The sequence below is a fragment of the Anabrus simplex genome, chromosome 1 (genome assembly GCF_040414725.1).
Source record: "Anabrus simplex isolate iqAnaSimp1 chromosome 1, ASM4041472v1, whole genome shotgun sequence".
In the NCBI taxonomy this organism is placed as follows: domain Eukaryota; kingdom Metazoa; phylum Arthropoda; class Insecta; order Orthoptera; family Tettigoniidae; genus Anabrus; species Anabrus simplex.
The window spans coordinates 183,782,488-183,787,968 of NC_090265.1; the positions used below are offsets into that span (position 1 = coordinate 183,782,488).

General features: G+C 41.9%; 1 pseudogene; it reads right to left on the bottom strand.

Moving 5' to 3' along the window:
* Positions 1 to 1,047: 1,047 nt before the first annotated feature.
* On the bottom strand, positions 1,048 to 1,159 carry LOC136859389 (5S ribosomal RNA; annotated as a pseudogene).
* Positions 1,160 to 5,481: the final 4,322 nt, after the last annotated feature.

Genomic DNA, 5,481 nt, shown 5'->3' on the forward strand with positions numbered 1-5,481 from the left:
AATGTTATGTTCATTTTTTTGGTTTAGGATATATTCATGAAGTCGAAATTCACAGGCTAGTGTATTCATTCTACAGAAAACATTTTCCTCTTAATTGATCGGATTTTATCACTTCCCGTGTACTTGTTTCCATTGCAGTCCAACCAAAGAAAAATAATAGCATTACGTCTGCCCATTTCATAAGCTCGCCTGGTGTGAGGTCTATAATGGCCTAACACTGTGGTTCGAGTCCCGTTGGTCGAAAAGAATTTAACCATCAGAATGTTGACTGGCAGGGTAGGGGAGGCGGTGGTATACACTTTCTAATCACTAGCTTGCGTTTCAAAAGCCTGGATTAAATTCTAAACCTCTCCGCAGTGCTCATATGGAGTGAGAGCAATGACGCTGTGGTTGGTGATTCGTCCGTCGGATGGGGACGTGAAGCCTTGAGCAGACCCCTTGGTGTTATTCGACAGGAGTTAGCTTTGGGCCGGCACCTGGTTTCACTCTCTCTCTCTCTTCCTTCCTTGATATGGACTATCATATCATTCATCTCATCTCATTAACTCCTCTGATGAGGTTGACGTCAGGAAGGGCATCCGATGGTAAAAACTCGCTACGATGATTCATCTCACTTCATACCCAACCCCGTAGAGAAACGGGACATGGACTTGACATGCATACATTGGGGAAAGCGACTCTCGTTTCATCTGCTATCACAAGGGATGCGAGAATTCGCTTCTATTCATAGTTTTAAAATAATCCCATGGCACTACAGCCCTGAAGGGCCTTGGCCTACCAAGCGACCGCTGCTCAGCCCGAAGGCCTGCAGATTACGAGGTGCCGTGTGGTCAGCATGACGAATCTTCTAGGCCGTTATTCTTAGCTTTCTATACCGGAGCCGCTATCTCATCGTCAGATAACACCTCAATTCTAATCACGTAGGCTGAGTGGATCACGAACCAGCACTCAGATCCAGGTAAAAATCCCTGGTCTGGTCGGGAATCGAACCCGGACTCTCCGGGTAAGAGGCAGGCAGGGTAGGCTACGCGGCCGGCGAGGAAATTGAGCGAACGGCACGTGGTGTTCCCAAGCGGTCATCCATCCAAGTACTGACCACGCCCAATGTTGCTTAACTGCGGTGATCGGACGAGAACCGGTGTATGGTATGATCGTTGGTTTCTAATAGTTTTACACCTGACACTTTCCACCCTCTTGGACTAATAAGGAAGAACTTCATTGGACCTCAATGAACGTGCTAGGGACGCCAATTTTGCAGAAGTACATCTATGATGAGTGGTTTCTGGTGCAGGCTACATTTATTAAGACAGAGTTCTCTTCGAGGAAGAATGAGGCCCGTCCCATCAAAACTTTACTGTAGAATAATCTGCTCAATAAACGGAACATAATTATGGTCCATAGCACATTTCTTCGCCGATAATATCAGTATTATACGTAAGAATGTCCCAAATTAAGAGTGTGCGCTTTTCACGGTTTTAGTACATCATTCCTGAGTTCTCATTGGCATTATTAAGAGGTACGTTGTAAAAAATGCTTGTAGATGTTTCTTGACGTAGGTCTTGTTCAGAAACGATAAAATAAGATAGCACTGTTTCTGAACTCCGTAATGAGGAACGGTAGCTCGTGTAACTCCTGTCAGTTGGACTGGAGTATAAATTTCTTGGCCTGGTAATTTGGAAGATTAGAGAGTTCTAGTTGACTGGTCCGACTGCGCGCAATTTGTTTAACAGTGAGGTGTGGCGGAATGTGCGGAAGGCGAAGTGGCTTGAGATCCGGTTCTTCAACAATTTCCTCATTAAAATTTATGTTCCTATAATAGACAACAAGGTCCAAGAACATAACATAAGACTGTTTGAGAGCTCTCTCCTTGGTGGGCACGTTTTGGAAATAAAAAATCTTAATTAACCAACAAAAATACTTATCCTCGAGACATATTGGGGTTCCTTTAGAAGACTTTATGGGTGGAAATGAGGAAACAGTAAGCGAACTTATTTCTAAAGCCAGCTCTGTGATAATGGGAACTTAATCTCCTATGCGGAGGCCAGAGTTCTATTTACATTTCATCCATGCCTTTAGTCCCCATGTATCAGTGGTACATTTTCGGCCCCCGGATCACAAGAACGCAGGTAGTCGGATTTTTGAAGGGCGATGAAAGTCCATTCGACCCTCCATGTCGTGTGATGTCGTCATGTAAAAGATCTCTGGCGATACGTTTGATGTTTATCCGACAAATTTAATTAAGAACTCCTCCGTATATCGCCTAACAGTGGTCGATTTCACTCTGCCGTCTGGTAAAGTGAAACTCACAAAATTGACGCACATGCAACCTTAACGGCGTCAAATTAAATTGCCATGCGGTTATTATTATGCCCTTGCTGGCGAGATGTATTGTTTACAGTGCACTGTGTCTTCTGGTATGGGATAGAATAAATTTGTTACTTTCATTGACCTGTCTCAGTCTCATCCTTGGCTTTGACAATATGAAAGTGACTGAGGTATGTGTAATGCTAGTAATACCATTCCTTATGCAGCCAGTCCCTGTTATGAATGGTATGAAAATATCACTCATAGGATCAGTTGGTGCGTGTATCTCAGTGGGCTTGGCAGACTGATATGCGAACAACTTCTGGCTCGGTGAGGAAAGCAACGGGAAGCTACCTCACTCCTCATTTCTCTAGTACGCCTCTTCAGTGATGCCTAGGCCACCTATAACAGCCGTTGGCAGAGCTGTGGAGGATCAAACCAGCCTTCGGGGTGAATACCCAACTTACATTATTATTATTATTATTATTATTATTATTATTATTATTATTATTATTATTATTATTATTATTGTTCCGTAAGGGTCTTCTAGGGACCACGTGACAATTTCAATGCTTCATCCTTTCCTTCTTCCTCCTTTTATTCTCCTTCATTTGTTCACCATGTCTCCTTTTCATCTCCTCGAACCATTTTGAGCCTGTTTTCTCTCCCTCCCGACCTTGGAATCCTTCCTTTTTTAACACTTGTCTTCTAAAAATTTCTCTCTCTCTCTCTCTCTGTTGTTGCTTCTTCTCTCATATATTGTTTCTTTCCAAATATTTCTTGACTTCATGAATCCAGATTGTTGTTGACCTCTTGTTCCAAAGATACTTGAAGATCTGTTTGGTTAACCTGTTGTCATCCATTCTGTATAAATGTCCATAGAATATCAATCGCATCTTCCGCATCGTATCTGTTACGTATGTTTTCTATGTTTCAGTATATTTGTACACCCCTTTTCGGACGCTACTTACATGCCTCCAATTTTCTCCATCAAAGTATTGAACAACCTGGGAATCTTTAAGACGCAACGTACCTGCTCCCGCTGGTGACTTGTTATGTCAGCCTTTTCACTTCTGATTATCATAAACTAGTTGCGCTCTACGCACAGTGATCAGATCTTTGCCCAGACATATCCACTAGTGGATAATATTTGCAACATTGAAATATCACTGGGTGTAGACCTTACTCAGCAGGAGCTAGGGTAGGGCAGCCACTTATAATGTGCCAGCCTCTCACCCGAGGTGAGGGATTTTTACATGGACCTGACGTGTGTTTCGAGGCCCACTCAGCCTGAGTGATGACAACTGAGGAGCTATCTCAGCCGGAGATGGTGACCCCTCTCTAGAAATCCAGGTATAACGACCGAGAGGATTCGTCGTACTGACCATGCGTCACCTCACAATTTGCAGGCTTTCAGGCTGAGTAACAGTCGCTTAGTAAGCCAAGGCCCGTCATGGCTCTAGTGCCATGGGGGTTTATTTTTTAGTAGTAGTATGTAGTTCGTGGTGTAGGTTACTGTAGTCAATTGCTAGTCCGCGAACCATGGGCAATGGCTGAATGGCCTAGTAAGTGGTCCTGAGAGTCAGCATACCAGGTACTACAGAATAGGAATGGGTATCATGGATATTCTGGGCCGGGCCCTTCTTGTGCTCATGCGACTAGAACTATGCAATACACCATGGTCGCTAACCTTTTGAGAAGGTATTCTCGCTTGAATTCTGTGCAAGCAGGGTAGCACGCTCAGAAAGTTGTAAGCAAGCCACGGACCTATGGGAGTGGCGGAGTCCATCCTCTATTTGACAGACCAGAGACTCCTTGGAAGCACTTGTGAACGACGAGGAATTCGATGGGGAGCTACTAATAATAATGGGGCTTATCGAAGGAAGAAATTAGAACTCGCTGAGTAGGAAAAAATGATGCGCCTGGACGTGTTATGTGTTAATGCTATTCGGATAAGGGGAGATACCGACGAACACAAAGGAGATTAAAAGATGATCTTAACAGGTGTCAAATGGAAAGGGAAGAGTGTGGGGGAGGACTGTTCATCGGTTTCTGTTCGGCACGTAAATGAGCGAATGATGTAGGTAGATTTAGCTGTGGGGGAATTACGGCGAGAATTGTCTCAGTGTATAAATCATGTGAGGGTACAGACGAGGAAGAAGTTGATAAGTTTTATAAAGGTTTCGAATACATTCAAATACCACTGAAATGAGCCGGAATCGAACCGGCGAACTTGGGCTAAGAAAGCCAGAGTTGCGTCATGTCAGACATTCGTCCGATTAGGAAACGTAGATTTATTTATTTATTTATTTATTTATTTATTTATTTATTTATTTATTTATTTATTTATTTATTTATTTATTTATTTATTTTAATTCATCGGCCACTTTTCCCACATACTTCTCACAATACAAAATGATTTACCTTTTTTCCCGTGTGTGACATTTCTAAAGTGTTGTTTGGGTGGCAGGTTTAAATTATATTTGTTTGATTTTGTTTCGTCTTTGCTTGTGTTTAAGAATTTTTTGTTTTATTCTGAGTCATTCCTTTAAAATCTGCGAAAGCAATCAAAATTGAGTACATTTGATAAATATACATAAGACAAGATCAGGGTTAGAAGTAGATAAATTTACACACAATACTTTAACACATTTACAACGTTGATTTCAAGCCAAAACGATCGATAAACAACAAGCAAATATCAATTATTTATTTCTTGATCCCAGCAACATTCGATTCGGAAGTAAGCTGAGAGGTTTGAAGGCCAGGTGGTGAATAGGAAACTGGAATATATGACTGTTTATTATCTGAGTGTAGTACGAAAAGTAGAGTCAAGGTAAAATTATTATTATTATTATTATTATTATTATTATTATTATTATTATTATTATTATTTTATATATATATATATATATATAATTCGCTGGGGCCATCAAGGACCACGTTAAGTCTTTTTGCATTTGACACTGAACATGGCCTTCTTTAGAGCCCAAATTTCCCTCATTCTTTGTGAGTGGGCCTGCTTACGCTCCTCTGTCCAAGGGGCACCGTGTCTTCTCTTCGGTTGCTCGTCTCGGTTTAGCCCGTTCGTCAATATTTTCTTGCGGAAGAGATCTCTGTTAAGGGCGTCTTCAGCTGAGATATGTAGCATTTGAAGGTCTTCTTTGGTATTTCTAA